The 22,347-nt window shown below is 40.9% G+C and overlaps 1 long non-coding RNA gene across 1 annotated transcript in view; it reads left to right on the top strand.

Annotated features, from left to right (window-relative positions):
* Window positions 1-5,522: 5,522 nt before the first annotated feature.
* The window catches only part of LOC148148965 (uncharacterized), a 37,355-nt gene continuing 20,530 nt past the window's right edge, over window positions 5,523-22,347 (top strand). Inside the window, exons 1-2 of the long non-coding RNA XR_015758295.1 lie at window positions 5,523-5,608; window positions 12,430-12,469. This is a non-coding gene — a long non-coding RNA (uncharacterized LOC148148965). The remainder of the gene's footprint in view (window positions 5,609-12,429; window positions 12,470-22,347) is intronic.

The raw sequence follows: 22,347 nt of genomic DNA, 5'->3' as shown, positions 1-22,347 counted from the left end.
ACAAGGTTGATATCTCATCTTGCTACAGCTCATGGCATGCATTCCTGCACCGTTTATTGAAATACGGTGGAGCTTCTGGCTTGATGGTAATGCAAGAGTGGGGGTTTTGCTGGGCCATAAGGTTACAACTTATGGTTGAAAACAACTATACTGCTAGATCAATTCAACATTTATCCAAATTAGCTTGGCGACAGTGCTAAGCCGATGGAGGATATCCTCACTGTGACAACAAGATATGGTCTCCACATGTTCTGTATGTGGTCATTTCTACCACTACTGTCATGGACAGATGCACCTGTGATAGCTAGAATGGCGAGGCTGTTAGTTTTCTTAGCCCTGCCACAAACCCAGCTAAGTCCTATCGCACCCGACTGGCTTGGTTAGTGTTGGTACAACTGAGTCACTTTTGGTGATGGACATTGAATTCCCCACCCAGCGTACATTCTGTGCCCTTCTCACCCTCACTGTGTCGTCCAGCTGTTTAACATGGAGAGGAACTGATTCATCAGCTGTGGAGGAGTCATGTGTGAGGTTGAGAGGGAGTGAGCTTGCTGGTAGCAATGGCAGGTAGTAATCAACAGGAGGTGTCACTACTCATGCTTGACCTGATGTCATGAAACTGCTTACAGTCAATATTGACAACTCTGAGGGCAACTTGCTCCCCTGTAAAACACTGCCAGTACGTTTGTTGGATCTGTCCTGTCGGTAGGACAGGACCTATGTAGGACTGGTGATGGTGGTGTCCAGGAAATTGTCTGAAAGGTATGGTTCTCAGAATATGACCACATCAGGCTATTGCTTAGCTACTTTCTGGAGCAGCTTTTCCAATTTTGGCACACCACCAAGAGGTTAGTCAGGAAGACTTTTCAAGGTCAACAGGGTGGACTTTTCTGTTGTTTCCGATGCCTGTTAATGTCGATATGATTTATTCAGTTTCATTCCTTTACTGGTTTGGTACAACTGATTGTTCACTTGGGTCATTTCAGAGGGCAGTTAAGAGACAACCTCACCGCTATGTGGCGATTGTAATGTGGTCAGCCAGGTGGACCTCATAGAATATAAATTCTCTGATTGGATCAGATTAACAGCCCCAATCAGGGACCCCTGGCTGACAGATAAAAAGAGGAGTGTTAGAGGTTCTGTCACTCTGTGAGCTGGCTCTGAGGAAGCTGGACCAGTGCCATGAACTTTCCATGTGTAAATAAAGAGTGACTTGGTGATGGGATACTGGCGTCTGTGGAGTTATTGCACTCTGGATCTGGATTCCCATATAAGGTCAGCAGATTTCCATGTCTAGAGGATATTGATGAATCAGATGGGTTTTTAACTACAATCAACATTGGTTTCATGCTCTACATTAGAGTACCTTTTAATTCCAGATTAATTATTAAAGTTCCTCCAGCTATTGTGGTTGGATTTGAACTCATTTGAACCAGATCACTAACCTAGATTCTGGTTTACAGTGCAGAATCATCTGACTTCATTAGCTAGGAGCGGATAGTGGTAGGAAGTCTAAACTAAATTTAACATGCTATATGTAAACACATAGAATGTGGAAGTAAGATTGTGGTTTGCAGGCATGTATAACCATATATAGGAATAACTTTGATGTATAAAAATTGGATATTAAATGTTCTTCAATAAAATATCCAGAAAGGATAGAGAAAGAAAGAATGGAAGGGTTTGTAATACTAATTAAAGAGAATATTATAAAGCCAAGGAAAAATACTGTCCACGAGGCGGCCATTGTTGTATAAAGCAATGGTTCTGAAAATGTTAATGAAGCAGACTATATTAAAATCTACCCATTCTGATGCTGTCGTACCATCTTGCTGTGGAATCTTCTCAAAGTCCCAAAGAAGTCAGATACATAATATCTGGCTCACAATCTTATTTATTATGTTTCACTAGCTATTGTAATTAGTAACCATTGCTAACATGCAATAAACAACATTATTTTAAGAGGAGCTCCTCTTCTTGTTAAGAATCACCAATGATTCGTGCCCTGCACTATTAACTAAACAGGCCTTTAGGCCCAGTATAAGAAGTAGGATTGGTGCCAGCACATTACTCCAAACAGTACCTCGTACTGATTCGTTTCATAGCATTTGATTGACGGGCAGGCATTTGAGCAGAACTGATTAAGAAAGAAAGTGGCTGATTCATCAGCTTGAGATTAGATTGCTGACTTGACATTGTTTACAACACACAGCAGGTCTGAAAGAGGATGCTACATTGAGAATGCAATATTCTTTCGTGCCAAATGCCATGCTCACAACCTGAGATTTACCGAAAACAGCTTAAAAAACATTTCCATTGCAGTCATGCAAGAAAGAAACGGGCCACAGAATGCTTATCATAAGAATTCATTTTGCTGCACACTTTTAATGCAGCTTGAAACTGTTTTGTATCTGTGCGAACATTGGTCACTGTAGCAAGAGAAATCTTAAAGTACTCAATTCTTACCTTGCTAATGAACAATCTGAGACTTACTAATCAGCCTGGCTTTGCAAGTAAATAACGCTTACATTCGGTTTTCCAAACTGTCTTACATCACTTGATTCAAATTGGATGTTCATTTAGCTGTCTGACACAGAGGGCTTTTATGGGACAGTGGTGGTGTGCCTATCTTTGAGAAAGGATGCCTGGGTTTAAATCCCACCTGTTTCAAAATGTGTCATAACATTCATGGGCACGTTGATTAAAAAATACTCTGACCCACAGTTAGCTACTGAAGGAATTAATCTTCACTTGTACATTAGCAAAACTGATGAAATAAACAAGAGAAAAACACCTATATGGAAAAAAAAACTGACTTTGATTTGGTTAACATATAGCACTTTTACCCTAATAAATGTCCCCAAAGTGCTTCACTGGAGTGCTCATTGCGCCACATGAGACAATACTAGGGCAAATGGTTACAGTCTTGGTGCAAGGTATAAGATAAAAGGGACAAGTAAGGTAAAGAGGTGGAGGGATTGATGGAGGGAAGTCCAGCCTTAGTAGCTAAGAACAAGTCCACTTAGAGTGGAGCAACTGAAATTGGGGAATTTCAAGAAGTAATCAAGGGCAGATATTGCAGCTACCAAAAAGTGTAATTTTCTATGCTTTATGGATGTATAATTGCGGATTATTTGTGCAATTTTCTTATTTCAAGGTTCAATGACAATCTTAGGAAGCAAACTGCTTTTCTTTGAATCTTAAATCCTTGTTTCTACTCTCTAATCCTTTACAGTGTATTGCCATGAGGATTAACAATGATCCTAGTGTTAACAAACTATGTTGAGGCATTTACATATGCTAGAGCTTCAGACCATTCTGGTAAATACAATTTTTACACATAAATTAAAAAGAAATAAAAATGTTGATAAAAGTAAGCAAATATCAGTTAATTAGACTCATCTTACAGCAGAAGATAACCAGGATACATGACATGGTATTTAGAAGAGCTCTTGCTTATCCTCAATTAAACAGTCTCTTGATTAAGGCATTGATTATGAATAAACTATGAATCTCAACATGGTCTTAGTAACAGAATGAAGCCGTATCTTTCAGATATGCCATTTTCATATGGAATACCCATGCTTAATCTTGAATGAATTAACAAAAAGATGTTGAATGAAGGCTAAAATTTGCCTTAAATTTCTTTGAAGCAACATGTGAAATTCACAAATTTAAACTCAGTGTATTTTTTTGACCAGATAAAACACACAAATAAAAATGCAAACCTTATCATCAGCAAAGTATAAGAAGCATATTGTAATATCTCACCTGATTACTTTTATACATAGTACCTAGCCAGACACAAAGCAAGAAAGAAACTACATTTCTCACCAATGTCATCATTACCTGATCCCATAATGTGAGAATAGTCAAAAACATAGTACAGTCAATTGAAGTGAAGTCACTTTGTGATGTGGGAAAATATAGCATTATGTTGCATGTAAAAAGGTCTCACAAACAGAAATGTGATAAATGAGCATGAAATGCAGTTGTTGTGATGTGGGTTGACTACAAGTTACCTTTGTTTGGATCTGGAGTGGGCAGAAAAATCACCCAGCCCCCACATTGCAATACTGTTTAATTGTTCCTTGGTATGTGAGCATCGCTGGCAAGGCTTGAACTTATTGCATACCTTACTGACTCTTGAAAAGGATGGTTATGGGCAGATTCAGCATCTCTCTAAACTCCCATTGGATGACAAAGTAAGTAGTTTCCTCCTCTTGACTTATATTTCTATCTGAAAATCTGGTAATTGCAATTAACAAAACTAAGGAACCAAATTCACAGACACCAAGGCAACTAATCCTGCTGGGGAGGGAGAAAAAAATATTTTAATTCTCATCTGGAACCTGATGAAATTTTTGAATAAAATTAAAACGGCATAAATTTCTTGATTAGAGTTTCTGTAGTCCAAATTAAAATATAAATCGAGTAATTATTAGTCTTTCACGATGATTAATATTGATCAGTTGTCCAAAATACCAAATTATGTTCGTTGTGAAGAATTAAGAACAATAATACTATTGAAGAGTAAAACTATAATTAAAATTGTGTAAACAATTATTTGCATTATTGAAAGAGGTACATATAAAATAAATCACTTTATTTTCTTTGCAAGTTATGACGAGGACAATTTCAGGACAGTGAACTGTAACTACATCAGTGATATATCAGTGATATTTAATAATGTCAATGTGAAGTTTATTACGAACATGAACAATAAGATAATCATAGACAGCTGATTATGTGATTATCCCACGGGCTTTTTGACTTCATTTTTATTAAATAAGGATAATACCCACCTTGTAAAGAGCAACTGCCTATTTCCAGCGCTCACCTTTTAATGACACATCAGTTATCAAACAGTTGACATTAAAATGTAATATTGCAGCTCCTATGGTAATTTGGTCAATTTTTCAAACCGCAATAACACTGCCTTACCATTACAAATTAAAAATTCAATTAAGCAGATACATAATTGTGTTAATAAATTTCTTTTGCTAAAACTCTTTTCAGAACTGTGCTAATATGCTTAGAAGATAATAGCAGGAAGAATAATGCCATTTGCAAAAATCTCGGGAGATGGATCATACTTAAGACCTTTGAGAAGTGTATTTGCCTGCAGAGATTTTCTGATTGAATTTGTATGATTTTATTCCGGGCTACCTTCATTCAGGTGAAAGGTTATTGTTGTTATCCCAATCTGAATAATTGCAAGGCAGAGACTACAAAATTTAATTTTGTATCCCTTATATTTATTTTTCAAAATTAAACCTTATTCATAACATTTGAAAAAAAAATAAAAAATAGAGTTCTATAAAATGCAATACTGTTCAGTTTATTTCTATACCTAAATGGCTCTCTGAATTGATTCACTAAACTAACAATTATACTTTATATTCAGGATGACCTTTTTTTTGTGGAACACGTGCTACAGGTGCCATTCCAGTCCAAAGTGGTGTCTGGAGAAAATGTGCTCACTACTTATGCAAGAAAGCACCATTTTAGGAACCCTGATTTGATGCCACTTTTGACCTGAACAATCCAGCAACACCCTCTCTTAATCTCTCACAGCTTCACATGGGTTCAATAGCTGGAAAGAAAGGTAAGTGCAACTGGAAGCAATTCAACTCCCTCAATGTCCAGGTGGTGTGTGACCATAGGGAGTGAATCACACAGGTCAGTGTCTGACATTCTGGCAGCAGTTAGGATGCCTTCATGTTGTGCCAATTACTGTGCCATCTGCAATGTAGGTATTTTGAAATGGGGATTATCTGCCAACCACATGGCTCATGATTCACCTACATATGTGAGCAAAAAACATATAACAAAAGTCATACTAGTGTGAAAAATATCATAGAGCAAGCAATTGGGCTGCTCAAGCAAACCTTCAGCTGTGTGAACCACAGCTGGAAGTACTTACAGCAGAGTGATCCCCTCTACTGTGATGCCAGCACCAAACTCATCTTTTCCTTTCCTCTGTTTTCTACATCGCAAAGGACTGTTTACTCTGCAACACCCTCATCCAGCCTTCACTCATCTCTGACACCACAGCACTTTCCCATTCAATTGAAAGAGGAGCAACATCTTCCCTTTACCTCCCTGTTCTCTCTTTACTGTCCAAGACCCAACCACTTCTTCCTGTTGAAGCATCTACTTATACACACTTCTTTAAATTTAGCTTGCTACAGTGACTGATCTCAGTATGGTCTCTTCGAGAAACATAGAAAGTAGGAGTATGAGTAGCTAGTTATGCCTGCTCTGCCATTCAACATGATCATATCTGACGTTCTATCTCAATTCCTTACTCCTACTCTCTTCCCATAGCCCTTGGAATCTTGTAGCTTCTGCAAATCTATTTCTTTCTTAAATATATTCAATGACTTTGCCTCTACAATCTTTTGTGGTGGAGAGGTCCACAAGTTCACATCCTCTGAACGAAGAAATTTCTCCTTATCTGAATCTGAAATGGCCTATCATGTATACCCTGAAACCGTGATCTCTTATTCTAGCCATTTTAAGTAGGAAACATTATCCATGCATTTAATCTGTCTAGCCATGTCAAAAATTTTATATACACATACAAAACCAGAAATTGCTGGATAAACTCAGAGGCTCTGAATAAGAGTCACTGGACCCGAAATGTTCACTGATTTCTCTCCACAGATGCTGCCAGACCTGCCAAGTTTTTACAGCAATTTCAGTTTCTGTTTTGGGTTTCCAGCATCTGCAGTTCTTTTTTTTTGTCCAGTGTCTCAACATTTTATATATTTCAATGAGATCCCCTCTTATTGATTTAACTGCAGTGAATACAGGCTCATATTTGACACAATCTCTCCCCATGCCAACCCAGAACTCATTCTGGTACACTGGGGAGTCTGGGGAAATTGAATGATCAGAGCACTTCCACTCAGTGTACAAGTCTGGTCCTAAGAGTATGTTTGTTTGCCATTTTACTTGAGCAGCTTGTTCCCATGTTCACATTTCTATCCTTGGCCGGTTGCATTGTTTCTGTGAAGCACACAGAAGCTTGAGGAACAGCGATTCAGCTTTTGATTGAGCACTTTTTATAGCTCCTGGACTCAATATTCAGTTCAAATTCAGACTGTGAACTCTGTGAACTTTAACCCTGTTTTATTGTTGTCATGCACCAGTCTTAATCTTATTTGTCATACATTTTGTTTTTGGAGACAGTTTTCCTTATTCTTCCAATGCATTCACTCTGGACAAAAGCCGCATTCCAACCACCTGGGATCAATGTTGATTTCACTAGTTTCCTCATTTCTCCTGCCCCTTCCTTATCCCAAATCCAACCCTCTAACTCGGCACCACTCTCTTGATCTGTCCTACCTGTCCAACTCCTTTCCTACTTATCGCTCCACCCTCATCTCCGACTTATCACCATCACCCTTCATCGACCTATCGCATTCCCAGCTACCTTCCCCCCCCCCAGCTTCACTCCCCTCACATTTATCTCTCAGCTCCCCCACATTCCTGATGAAGAGCTTATGCTCAAAATGTTGACTCTCCTGCTCCTTGGATGTTTCCTGACTGGCTGTGGTTTTCCAGCACCACATTTTTTGCCATAGCGGCGAGGAAAGAAGGAGGAGTGAAGCGAGGGCTGCCGGGAAGGGTGAGTTTTGCCACATAAAAAGGGACTTACCTCGGGAGTCGGGCTTCCATTTTGCCAGAGTGGCGAGGAGAGAACGAGGAGTGAAGCTGCCGGGAAGGTAAGGGCTTAATTTATATTTGGGCAGTGGCTAAGCCCAAGATACTACATGTGTAGTATCTCCCTCCTGCCCCCTCCTCTAACCAGAAGAAAAAGACCCTGTAATGTAAGGCTTTTATTTCTTATCTTTCTTTTTCATTTATTTAAGTGCATTGTTTGGTTTTAGTTAGTTCATATAAAGCTAAGCCTCCAATGGCAGGGGACCTCAGACCCGTGGCATGTGCCTCTTGCCTGATGTGGGAGCTCAGGGAAGTGGCTGACATTCCTGACTTTTACACTTGCAAGAAGTGTGTTCAGCTGCTGCTGGAGTTTGACTGCATGATGGCTCTGGAGCTGCAGATGGACTCACTGTGGAGCATCCGCGATGCTGAGGAGGTCATGGATAGCACGTTTAGTGAACTGGTCACACTGCAGGTTAGGATTGCTGAGGGAGACAGCGAATGGGGGACTAAAAGGCAGAAAAAGAGTAGGAAGGCAGTGCAGGTGTCCCCCATGGTCATCTCCCTCCAAAACAGGTATGCCGTTTTGGATATTGTTGGGGGAGATGGCTCACCAGGGGATGGCAGCAGTTGTCAAGATCATGGCACTGTGGCGGGCACTGCTGTTCAGAAGGGTGGGAAAAAGTCTCGTAAGACCATAGTCATAGGGGATTCTGTTGTGAGGGAAGTAGATATTTGGTTCTGTGACTGAAAATGGGACTCCTGGATGGTGTGTGCCTCCCAGGTGCTCGGGTCAGGAATGTCACTGATTGGCTGCAGAGCATTCTGAAAGGGGAGGGTGAACAGCCAGTTGTCTTGGTGCATATAGGCACCAACGATATAAGTAAAAAACGAGATGAGGTCCTGAAAGCAGAATTCAGGGAGCTAGGAGAGAAGCTAAAAAGGAGGACCTCAAAGGTAGTGATCTCGGGATTACAACCAGTGCCACGTGCTAGCCAGTGTAGAAATGAAAAAATAGGCAGGATGAACACGTGGCTTGAGGGATGGTGTAGGAGGGAGGGGTTCAGATTTATTGGACATTGGGACCAGTTCTGGGGAAAGTGGAACTATTACAAAATGGATGATCTACATCTGAACCAGACCGGAACCAATGTCCCTGGGGGAGTTTTTGCTCCTGCTGTTGGGGAGGTTTTAAACTAATGTGGCAGGGGGCTGGGAACCAGAAGAGAAAACAAGTAGGCAGCGAGGTGGAGACTGGAGACTGTAAGAATTACGAAGATAGCATTAATAAGGGGAAGAATAGGCAGAGAGCAGGTGAGCGCAAAAGAACTGGTGGCCTGAAATGCATCTACTTTAATGCAAGGAGTATAGTGGGTAAGGCAGATGAACTTGGGGCTTGGATTGGTGCCTGGGCGTATGATATTATTGCCATCACAGAGACTTGGTTGAAGGAAGGGCATGATGATTGGCAACTGGATGTTTCAGACAGGACAGGGAGGGAAGTAAAAGAGGGGGTGGAGTTGCATTGCTGGTCAGGGACGATATCACGGCTGTGCTAAAGGAGGACACTGTGGCGGTCTTGGGTAGTGAGGCATTATGGGTGGAGCTGAGAAATAAGAAGGGTGCAGTTACATTGCTGGAGCTGTATTACAGGCCTCCCAACAGTGAGCGTGAGGTTGAAGAACAAATAGGTAAACAGATTATGAAAGATGTAGAGGCAATAGGGGAGTGGTGATGGGAGATTTTAATTTTCCCAACATTGACTGGGATACACTTAGCGTCAGAGGTCTGGATGGAGTAGAATTTGTAAGAAGCATCCAGGAGAGTTTTCTAGAGCAGTATGTCAATAGTCCAACGAGGGAAGGAGCCATATTGGACCTCGTACTGGGGAACGAGCCAGGACGAGTGGTAGAAATTGTGGTGGGGGATTTCTTAGGAAAAGTGACCACAATTCTGTAAGTTTTACAATACTCATAGATAAAGAAGAGAGTGTTCCTAAGGGAAGAGTAATAAACTGGGCCAAGGCCAATTATATCAAAATTAGGCAGGAGCTGGGAAATGTGTATTGGACACAGCTATTTGAAAGCAAGTCCACATTTGAGATGTGGGAGGCTTTCAAAGATAGGTTAACGGCAGTGCAGGAGAGGCATGTCCCATTGAAGGCAAGGGATAGGAAGGGCAAGATTCATGAACCGTGGATGACAGGAGAAATTGTACGACTAGCCAAGAGGAAAAGGGAAGTGTACATAAGGTCCCGGCAGCTGAGGACAGAACGGACCCTGGAAGAATATCGGAAGATTAGGACAAGTCTTAAACGAGGACTCAAGCAGGCTAAAAGGGGTAATAAAATAGCTTTAGCGAGCAGAATTAAGGAAAATCCCAAAGCATTTTATTCTTACATAAGAAGCAAGCGGGTAACTAGAGAAAGGATTGGTCTGCTAAAGGATAATGAGAAAGGCTGTGTGCCGAACCTGAGAGAATGGGTGAGATTCTGAATGATTACTTTGCATCGTGTTCACTGAGGAGAGGAACATGATGAATCTTGAGATTAGAGATAGAAGTTTGATTAGTCTGGATCACGTTGGCATAAGCAGGGAAGATGTGTTGGGTATGCTAGAGGTTATTAAGTTGGACAAATCCCCAGGACCGGATGGGATCTATCCCAGGTTACTGAGGGAAGCGAGAGAGGAAATAGCTGGGGCCCTGACAGATAGCTTTGTGGCATCCTTAAATACAGGTGAGGTGCCGGAGGACTGGAAGGTTGCTCATGTCCCCCTGGACAAGAAGGGTAGTAGGGATATTCTGGGTAATGACAGACCAGTGAGACTGACGTCAGTGGTGGGGAAGTTGCTGGAGAGGGTACTGAGAGATAGGATCTATTTATATTTGGTAAAGAATGAGGTTATCGGTGATGGGCAACATGGTTTTGTGCGGGGGAGATCATGCCTTACCATCTTGATAGAGTTCTTCGAGGAAGTGACCAAGTTGATAGATGAAGGAAGGGCTGTTGATGTCATATACATAGACTTTAGTATGGCATTTGATAAGGTTCCCCATTGTAGACTAATGAAGGAAGTGAAGTTACATGCTGTGCAGGGTGTTCTAGAAAGGTGGATAAAGGTGAGCAACAGGAGACAGAGAGTAGTAGTTGAAAGGAGTTTCTCAAAATGGAGAAAGGTGACCAGTGGTGTTCCACAGGGGTCAGTGTTGGGGCCGCTGTTGTTTGTAATATACATAAATGATCTGGAAGGGGGAATTTTGGTATAATCAGCAAGTTTGCAGATGACATGAAGATTGGTGGAGTAGCAGAAAGCATAAGGGACTGTCAGAGAATGCAGGAGGATATTGATAGACTGGAAAGTTGGGCGGAAAAGTGGCAGATGGCTTTCAGTCCAGACAAGTGTGAGGTGATGCATTTACGCAAGTCTAATTCTAGAGCAAATTATACAATGAATGGAATAGTTTTGGGAAAAGTTGATGGGCAGACAGATCTGGGAGTGCAGGTCCATTGTACCCTGCACAGGTAGATAGAGTGGTCAAGAAGGCATATAGTATGCTTGCCTTCATTGGACGCGGTATTGAGTATAAGAGCTGGCAGGTCATGTTAAATTGTACAAGACATTGGTTCGGCCGTATTTAGAATACTGTGTACAGTTATGGTTGCCACATTACCAAAAGGATGTGGACGCTTTGGAGAGGGTGCAGAGAAGGTTTAGGAGGATGTTGCCTGTTATGGAATGTGCTAGCTCTGAAGAGAGGTTGAGTAGGTTAGGTTTATTTTCACTAGAAAAAAGGAGAGTGAGGGGGGACCTGACTGAGGTTTACAAAATCATGAAGGGTATAGACAGGGTGGATAGAGACAAGCTTTTTCCCAGGGTGAAGGATTCCATAAAGAAAGGTCATGGTTTCAAAGTGAGAGGTGGAAAGTTTTTAAGGGGGATACACGCAGTAAGTACTTCACACAGAGAGTGGTGGGTGTTTGGAACACGTTGCCAGCAGAGGTCGTTGAGGCAGGCACGGTAGACACATTTAAGATGTGTCTGGACAGATGCATGAGTAAGTGGGGAGCAGAGGAATACAGATGTTTAGGAATTGACCGACAGGTTTAGACAGTACATTTGGATCAGTTCAGGCTTGGAGGGCCAAAAGGCCTGTTCCTGGGCTGTTAATTTTCTTTGTTCTTTGTTCTTTTTTTTGACTCCTCCCTGCGTTTCACCACAATCGGTATCTCTCCCTTTTACGTCTTGTTGCATTAAATCTTTTTCACTTAATTTTTCCTGGCCTGTATACTATCCCAGACCTTCCTTTTGTTCCTCCTCTACCTTTTCCACAGGAAATAATTGAACATATCTTTAACTTCCTTCAGTTGTGAAGAAGTCTGTTTTCCCAATCCAAAGATGCTGTCGGATTTGCAGAGTATTTCCTACCTTTCAGTTTTTATTACTTAAGTGTACACATAGGTTTAAAGTTTCCCAAGGCACTTTTATTCGAATTGTACAAAGATTCAAAGCCTAATATTACTTGTACTCCACATCCTCTTTGCATTTTAATTTGTTTATTTGAACCAACAAATTAATTTATTTTATTAATAAACTGCAATGGAAAAGAGCAGGCATTTTTCAACATTTTATCACGTCAGAATTAACTTGTGTTGTCATTAGTCATATAAATGTTACTCCAATCTCTTGAGATAATTGAATGTTTGTGCTTGCAATATTAATCCACTCCATCTTAAAAATTACTTTTCTCTAACTATAGAAGCAAGCAAACTGCCAACTTGTTCCTGGTTTTCTGGAAGGTAAGCAATTGCAGTGTAAGGTGATTCATCATCTGATTTTATCTCTTGCTATGGAAGGCAGCATTTCCCCTTTTCAAATTGAAGAATGGCCTGACCAGTTGCAGGAACTCATCATGGGAAATAAGAAAAGCAAACTCAGGCTTCCAGGTCTGAATGAAATTTCACTCTGGACCACAAAAGCATAACAGTGAAGCAGTGTGGACCAAAAAAACAGTTGGAAGGTTCTGCTTATATTCATCAAAATTTTTCACTTCCCTTTACTTTGAACTCAATGTTTGAAACACATCCATCAGACAAAGATTAGTTTGGTCGTGATCAGTGTATTGACAGCCTTAGTACTGACATGAATATGTGCTCAGCCCCAGCAGAAAGCCATTCAAGCCTGCAAAAGATCATCAATGTCATCTTCAACAGGCGAGGGAATTCATCCCTTTGTGATAGATAGCTCCAAGGCAGCACATGAGGAGAGTTAATGAGTCCTATTATGTTGCTGGAAACATGGCACTGCAGAATGCTACTCTGATTCCAATTCATTCAATTTTCAAATTGTCTGTGTTAATCTACAACAAAACTTGCATGCCATTGATAAATTTAAAGGGAGTCGCTATCCCGTATTCATCCTGAGAGAATCTGGACCTGCACATGTAGTGAAGAAGGCACTGAAACAGTCAGGTGATTTCCAATATGTATTTTGCCTCCACCAGGGTATCTTTACGTAACACAGAGATGCAAGTTTATTATAAGTTAGGACACAGGCAATATGGTATTAAAATAGCCAATAGATATTTATTACATCACTCCGATATTCGCAGGCATTTCTGAACCTCAAAAAAAACAAAGAAAAACGACCGGTACAACACAGGAGCAGGCTGGTCAGCCCACTGAGCCTGTGCTGACATGTGATGGTTTTCTAAACTAGAAACCCTTGATCCGTGGGTCTCCATTCCCTGCCTAGTCTTGTATCTGTCAAGATGCCTCTTAAATGTTGCTGTGTATCTGCTTCTATCAACTCCTCTGGCAGTGCATGCCAAGTACTTACCACCCTCTGTGGAAGAAAACTTGTCTCTCACATTCCTTTTTAACTTTCCCTCTTTTACTTTAAACCTATTCCCCCCAGTAATTCTTATTTTTACCTTGGAAAACAGTCTCTGACCATCCAGGCTATCCATGCCTCTCATAATTTTGTAAACTTCTATTAGGTCATCTTTCATCCTCTGATGTTCAAATGAAAAGAAATCAAGTTTATTTGTTCTCTCCTTGTAGCTTATACCCTCTAGACCAGGCAACATGCTGGAAAACCATTTCTGTACTCTCTACAAAACCTCCACATCATTCTAGTAATGTGGTGCCCAGAATAGGGCGGCACGGTGGCTCAGTGGTTAGCACTGCTGCCTCACAGCAACAGGGTCCCAGGTTCGAATCCATCCTTGGGCAACTGTCTGTGTGGAATTTGCACATTCTCCTCGTGTCTGCGCGGGTTTCCTCTGTGTGATCTGGTTTCCTCCCACAGTCCAAAGATGTGCGGGTCAGGTGAATTGGCCATGCTGAATTGCCTGTACCATTAGTCAGAGAGAAATGAGTCTGGGTGGGTTACTCTTCGGAGGGTCGGTGTGCACTGGTTGGGCCGAAGGATCTGTTTCTACACTGTAGGGAATCTCATTTAATCCATACAATATTCCAAATGTGGTTTAACAAAAGTTCTATACAGCTGCAACATGACTTGCCAATTTCTATACTCAATGCCCTGACTAAAGAAAGCAAACACGCTCTCTGCCTTTTTGACAACCTTATACTACTTGTGTTGCCATTTTCAGGGCACTGTGGACCTGCATGCCTAGATCCCTCTGCAAGATAGTGCTATCAAGCGTTCTGACATTTACTGTTTCTACACTCCTGCATTAGACCTTCCAAAATGCAGAGCCTCACATTGTTCCAGATTAAATTCTATCTGCTGTTTAAGACACCTGGCTATCTATATCCTAATGTATCCTTTGGCAATTCATCTCACTATTCACAGCTCCCCCAATCTTTATGTGATCCACAAATTTACTAATTGGACCATCTTCATTCACCTCCAAATTATTGATATATATTACAAACAACAGGGCTCCCAGCACTGATCCTTGTGGAACACCACTGGTCACAGATCTCCAGTCAGAAAAACACTCTTCCACTGCAATTCTCTGTCTTGCAGAAGTATGCTAACTCTGTATCCATCTTACCAGCTCATAGTGCACCCCATGTGCATTCACATTTGTATCAGCCTGCTATGCTGCACCTTGTCAAACAGCTTGCTGAAGCCCATATAGAAAACATCTATTGCCGTGCCCTGTTCCATCATCTTTGTTACTTCCTCAAAAAACTCAATCAAGTTTGTGCGACACAACCTCTATCGCACTAAGCCAAGGTGCCTATCCCAAATAATTCCATTTTTTTTAATCATGAGCAAATCCTGTCCCTAAGAATCTCCACCAATCACTTCCTTACTTCTAATGTAAGGCTTAACAGCCTGCAATTTCCTGAATTATCCATGTTTCTCTTCTTAAACAAAGGAACAACATTGGCTATTCTCTAGTCCTCTGTGACCTCTCCTCTAACTAAAGAGGATACAAAGATTTCATATTGCCCTCCAGCAATTTCTTCCTGCAGCTCCCTCAGCATTCTGAGGTAGATTCCGTCAGCTCAGGGGGACTTGTCTCCCTTAATACTTTCCAAAACATCCAAGATCTCCTCCTTTTTTACACCAACATGCCCCAGAACATCAATACGCCCCTCAATAGACTCACCATCCATGACATCCTCCTCTGTGAAGTAATGCCAAAGTATTTATTAAAGATCTCATCCACTTCATCAAGCTCCATCCATAAATTCCCTCCTTTGTACTTAAGTGGACCTACCCTTTCCCTCTTGTTCCTTATGTACATATAAAATGCCTTGGGATTTTTCTTAACTGCATTTGCCAAGGACACTTCGTGGTGCCTTTTAACCCTCCTAATTCCTTATTTAAGTTCTTTCCTGCTATCTGTATACTCTTCAAGGGCTCTGTCTGTTTCAGTTTCCTAAGTGTTACATATGCCTTCTTTTTGTTTTTGACTATGCTCACAGTTTCTTTTGTCATCCAAGGTTCCTGAATCTTGCCATCCTTCTCCTTCATTCTCACACAAACATGTTGGGTCCTGAACTCTAATCAACTGACTTTTAAAAGATTCCCACATGATAGATGTGGATTTACCCTAAACAGCACCCCCCAATCTATATCCCCCAGTTCCTACCTGATATTTTGGTATGAGTCTTTCCCCTATTTAATACTTACAGTGGAGGACTACCCTAATCCTTATCCATAATCAATTTAAAACATACAGAATCGTGGTCACTGTTCCCTAAATACTCCCCCATTGAAACTTTGACTGCCTGGCTGGGCTCATTCCCCAACTATTATAACTCCTTCCCTAGTTGACTTTTTACATATTACTTAAAGAAACACTCCTAACAAATTCTCCACCTATTAAATCCCATGGCACTAAGGGAGTTCCAGTCAACATAAGAGAAGTTAAAAACACCACTAAAGCAACCCTGTTGCTTATACATTTTTCCAAATTCTGTCCACGTATCTGTTCCTCATTAAACTATTCGTAATAAAGACTTGTAATCATACATTGGTGTATCATGCTTCAAGAAACTCAATTTAAGATGAAGTCAGTGCCCATTACACTCTCAGGTCATAACCCGAATCTCTCTCTTAAAAGTATACAAACATGTTAACTATGAGACATAACACAACAATTTCGAGGTTTCAAGGACAACTATTTTGCTTCCAGATTCAGCAGCAGACCGTCTTTACAATGAGGCAAATGTTTTTTTTTCCCTATCTTGGTTTACAGAGGATTATTGATTTTTGAAACAAAATGTAACTTTAACGAATGCACAAATAATTAGTGATGTTACAATGGCCTGGAAATGTTTCATTATTGTAGTTTTAGTTTCATTTCTAAGTCCTGTACACAGTGATGGGCAACATTTTGTCTAAGCTGCACAGTGATCACCTTACTGGGATTGTATTATAGACATCCTAATAGTCAGAGGGAAATTGAGAAACAAATTTGTAAGGAGATCTCAGTTATCTGTAAGAATAATAGGGTGGTTATGGTAGCGGCTTTTAATTTTCCAAACATAGACTGGGACTGCCATAGTGTCATAGGTTTAGATGGAGAGGAATTTGTTAAGCATGTATGAGAAACTTTTCTGATTCAGTACATAGATGTATCTACTACAGAAGGTGCAAAACTTGACCTCCTCTTGGGAAATAAGGCAGGGCAGGTGAGGTTGTCAGTGGGGGAGCACTTTGGGGCCAGTGACCATAATTCTATTAGCTTTAAGATAGTGAAGGAAAAAGATAGACCAGATCTAACGGTTGAAGTTCTAAATTGGAGAAAGGCCAATTTTGATGGTATTAGGCAAGAACTTTCAAAAGCTGATTGGGGACAAATGTTCACAGGTAAAGGGATGGCTGGAAAATGGGAAGCCTTCAGAAACGAGGTAACAAGAGTGCAAAGACAGTATATTCCTGTTAGGGTGAAAGGAAAGGCTGGTAGGTATAAGGAATGCTGGATGACGAGAGAAATTGAGGGTTTGGGACAGAAAAAGAAGGAAGCATATGTCAGGTATAGACAGGATAGATTGAGTGAATCCTTAGAAGAGTATAAAGAAAGTAGGAGTAAACTTAAGGGCAAAAAGGGGACATGAGATAGCTTTGGCAAATAGAGTTAAGGATAATCCAAAGGGATTTTACAAATACATTAAGGATAAAAAGCTAACTAGGGAGAGAATAGGGCCCCTCAAAGATTAGCAAGGTGGCCTTTGTGTGGAGCTGCAGGAGATGGGGGAAATACTAAATGAGTATTTTGCATCAGGGTTTACTGTAGAAAAGGACATGGAAGATATAGAATGTAGGGAAACTGATGATGACATCTTGAAAAATGTCCATATTACAGAGGAGGAAGTGCTGGATGTCTTGAAATACATAAAAGTGGATAAATCCCCAGGACTTGATCAAGTGTACCCTAGAACTCCGTGTGAAGCTAGGGAAGTGATTGCTTGGCCTCTTGCTGAGATATTTGTATCATCGATAGTCACAGGTGAGGTGCCGGAAACTAGAGGTTGGCAAACATGGTGCCACTGTTTAAGAAGGGTGGTAAAGACAAGCCAGGGAACTATAGACCAGTGGGCAAGCTGTTGGAGGGAATCCTGAGGGACAAGATGTACTTGTATTTGGAAAGGGAAGGACTGATTAGGGATAGTCAACATGGCTTCGTGTGTGGGAAATCATGTCTCACAAACTTGATTGAACTTTTTGAAGAAGTAACAAAGAGGATTGGTGAGGGCAGAGTAGTAGATGTGATCTATATGGACTTCAGTAAGGCGTTCGACAAGATTTCCCCATGGGAGACTGGTTAGTAAGGTTAGATCTCATGGAATACAGGGGGAACTAGCCAATTGGATACAGAACTGGCTCAAAGGTAGAAGACAGAGGGTGGTGGTGGAGGGTTATTTTTCAGACTGGAGGCCTGTGACCAATGGAGTGCCACAAGGATCAGTGCTGGGTCCTCCACTTTTTGTCATTTGTATAAATGATTTGGATGTGAGCATAAGAGATACATTTAGTATATTCGCAGATGACGCCAAAGTTGGAAGTGTAGTGGAGCACGAGGAAGGTTACCTCAGATTACACTGGGATCTTGATCAGATGAGCCACTGTGCTGAGGAGTGGCAGATGGAGTTTAATTCAGATAAATGCGAAGTGTTGCATTTTGGGAAAGCAAATCTTAGCAGGACTTTACACTTAATGGTAAGGTCCTAGGGAGTGTTGCTGAACAAAGGGACCTTGGAGCGCAGGTTCATAGCTCCTTGAAAGTGGAGTCACAGGTAGATAGGATAGTGAAGAAGGCATTTGGTATGCTTTCCTTTATTGGTCAGAGTGTTGAGTACAGGAATTTGGAGGTCATGTTGTGGCTGTACAGGACATTGGTTAGGCCACTTTTGGAACATTAGATGTAATTCTGGTCTCCTTCCTTTCGGAAGGATGTTGTGAAACGTGAAAGGGTTCAGAAAAGATTTATAAGGACGTTGCCAGGGTTGGAGGATTTGAGCTATAGGGAGATGTTGAATAGGCTATGCCTGTTTCCCTGGAGCGTCGTAGGCTGAGGGGTGACCTTATAGAGTTTTATAAAATCATGAGGGGCATGGATAGGATAAATAGACAAGGTCTTTTCCCTGGAGTGGGTGAGTCCAGAACTATAGGGCATAGGTTTAAGGTGAGGGGGAAAGATATAAAATAGACCTATGGGGCAACGTTTTGACGCAGAGGGTAGTATGTGTGTGGAATGAGCTGCTAGAGGAAGTGGCAGAGACTGTTGCAATTACAACATTTAAAAGCATCTGGATGGGTATATGAATAGGAAGGGTTTGTAGGGATATGAGTCGGGTGCTGGCAGGTGGGAGTAGATTAGTTTGGGATACCTGGTCGGCATGGACGGGTTGGTCTGAAGGGTCTATTTCCATGTTGTAAACCTCTATGACTCTATGGCTGTGTTGAATTTCTGTGTATGTGGACTGGTGTGTTGATGAATAGTTCCTGTTTTTGAAAGCTTCTTCCATACGTGGACCTCAGACTCCACACGGTGACAAAAAGACTTTATAAGAAAATGGGGAATGTTGTCCTCTCCTCATTTCACTTCTGCTGAAGAGTCATTTAGACTCAAAACATTAGCTTGCTCTCTCCATGAATGTTGTCTGACTCGCTGTGACCTTGAACATTTGTTGTTTTCAGTACTCATTTCCAGCATTTGCAATAATTTGTTCAGATATTATCCGCAATACTGGTAGTGTGGTTTCTGGAGCCTTGTTTGTTTGCATGCATTTCATTACGGTGGTTAAAAGCTTCAGCTAAACATTTCAGCAAGTAGTGAACAAAGCATAGGAGGAAAATGTAATGGTCATTGCCAAGTGAGAGAAGTTCAGTCTCTCACAGTAAGACAGAAACATTCAGAAACAATAAGGTTTTAGTCAGACAGAGGTCCTTTGCAGCAGAAGTGTTGTTCAATGCTGTTTCTGTAACAGGTGTGAATGGAAAACTAAGTCCTGAGCTGCCTAAAGAAAACTCCGTATGCAGAAAGCTGTGTTAGACATGAATTTAAGCACCCCATGCTAAATAATAAGTGACCATGTTAGCAGTTTAGGTGTCTCAAGAAAAAACATTAACGAAAGAATATACATTGAATGAAAGCAGAAATTTGCTGAAAAGAAAATGATTGTTGTGTAGCCAGTTGAACAAGCAGCCGTAAAATTTTAACATCTTCACTGAGGTTTAAATGTCTATCAGGTTGTTTTTGAAGGTAAAGCTATTGATTCTTCCTTTCTGATCATCGTAACAAGACCATTCTTGTATAGTGTAAGTGCAAAGCTTGAATATTTGATTAATACTTTAAATCAATGTTTACCAAGAAGGCAAAAAGTAACCAAATATCTGTGGACACAGAGATAGTGGAGATGATGAATGCTAGGATTATGCTCTTTGGGGTAAAGGTGATTGAGAGTTTTCAAAGTTAGGATAGGTTTAGAAAAGGTAGGCAAAAAAAAAACTGTTCCTGGGTGTTGGGAGGGCAAGGAATAGGGAAAGAGATTTATGGTTTTGGACAGAGGATATTCAGAGGGAGCTGGTGAAGAAGAACTTTTTTTAATGTAGCAGGTGCTAATGAAATGAACTGCTAACTACAAGACCAGTGGAAGTGGGGATGCTCACTGATTTAAAAAAAATAATTGGCTTGGCTCTTTAAAGAAATAAACTTTCAGGGTTACATGGATAGAACAAGGAAATGGAATTGATTGGATTATTGTACAGAGGGGCAGAACAGACTTAATGGATTTAAATAAAGGTGGAAGGGTAACAAAGATGTGAAGGATGAAAATGTGTGTGTAAAGTAAGAAGCCAATGGTTGCATTATCGGTTATTTGTACTTCATGCTGCATGAAAGAACGAAAATGAGGTGGAAATTGAGAAAGAGCATATGATAGGAACTTATTTTGAATGAGGTGGAGGGGTGTCCTTATAGAGGTTTATAAAATCATGAGGGACATGGATAGGGTAAATAAACAAGAACTTTTCCCTGTGGTTGGGGAGTCTAGAACTAGAGGGCATAGGTTTCGGGTGAGAGGGGAAAGATATAAAAGAGACGTAAGGGGCAACCTTTTCATGTAGAGGATGGTAGGGGTATGGAATGAGCTGCCGAAAGAAGTGGTAGAGACTGGCACAATTACAAAATCCGAAAGGAATCTGGAGGTAGCTGATACATGAACTGTCTTCATGTACTGCCCAGATCCTTGTAGAATGTGTAGATACCCAGTAACATGGGTTTGGATGCTTGTTTTTCCCAGCTCCACAAATACATTTTTTCAAAAAAGCTTTGGAGACTTTTCTAGCATGACTAGAATTTATGCATCTAAGGTTCACTGTTTAGGTCACTCAATAACAGGAAACATGCAAAGTCTGCACTGTGCATCGTCTGTCCCCTAAATGCTATGTTGCCCCAGTATGGACAGAAATATTTATGCAAAGGGAAGTAATGCTCAGCCTACATGTGGAATTCAGCTTTTTTGTCTATGTTTGAGAATTCAAACTGGACATTGATGAACATTTTATGGCTGATTTGAATGATGCACAGTAACATTTCTATCATTTTTCATCTGTACCTGCTGGATGATTGAGAGCAAACTGATGAAGCAGTAATTGGGTGGATGGGTTTATCCTACTTCATGAGGACCAGATGTATCTACATGGTATACTTTGCTGGGATGATGCCAGTGTTATAGCATAACTCACTGAAGCTCCTTGGATGCTGCCTGAACTGCTGTGCTCTTCAGCACCACTAATCCAGAATCTGGTTTCCAGCATCTGCAGTCATTGTTTTTACCTCACTGTTCTTTTGCCCAATTCAGATTTGCCTAGGGGTGCAGCTAGTTCTGTTGCATAAGTCTTCAGTGCTACAGGCAATATTTTTAGGCTTTTTATAACTAGCACATTAAGTCATTCCTTAACATTAATTGGCTTGAATTAACTCGAATGATACAGGCATTTGTGATACTGGGGACCTCAAGAGGAGGACAAGGTGAGTCATTCACTGGGCACTCCTGGCCGAATATGGATGCAAACTTCAACTTTTTATTGTAGTATGTGCTGGATTCACCATCATTAAGAGTGGCATTTTAATGTTTGCTCTCATATTTGTTTTTTATGTGTCCACCATCATTCACAAGTAGATGTGGCAAGACTGCAGCATTCAAACCCAGTCTCCTGGTTGTAAAATCATGTACCACTGTCGGTTTCATGCTGTTCAGCATCATGTAGTCATATGTGGTAGCTTTAACAGGTTGATTTTTTTGTCCTTAGGTATGTCTGGTGTTGCTTCTAGAGCATGTTCCACACAGGGAACAATTGCTGTCCCTTGGCTTGATGATAATTTTAGATTGAGTGAAATGTCAAATCATGAAATTATAGTGGAATTCAGTTTGTGTTTGTTCTATAAGTCACTCTTTGTTGAAAATATTCTGACCCAGAGAATATTTTATAACATTGCCACCCTCTGTGCTTCTTCCAAATGATGTTGAACATGCCAGCATACTGACTCACCAGTTGAAGGAGGGTGATAGGGTAATCATCAGGACATTTATTTATCTTTTACCTGATGCCATGAGACATCATAGACTCTGCTATCAACCTTAAGGACTAGACCCTCCTGATTGTACTTTACCACCACCTCCAATTAGTCTGATCCAACATAGAATAGCCATATTAGAGACGAAGATAGAGGAGTCTGGGAGGTTGG

Source organism: Chiloscyllium plagiosum, unplaced genomic scaffold (genome assembly GCF_037043375.1).
Source record: "Chiloscyllium plagiosum isolate Xiang-an unplaced genomic scaffold, Cpla_swu_hap1 HiC_scaffold_10, whole genome shotgun sequence".
NCBI classification, from domain to species: Eukaryota; Metazoa; Chordata; class Chondrichthyes; order Orectolobiformes; family Hemiscylliidae; genus Chiloscyllium; species Chiloscyllium plagiosum.
The sequence above is the reverse complement of the archived record's forward strand: the minus strand, read 5'-3'. Positions and strand labels throughout refer to the sequence as shown.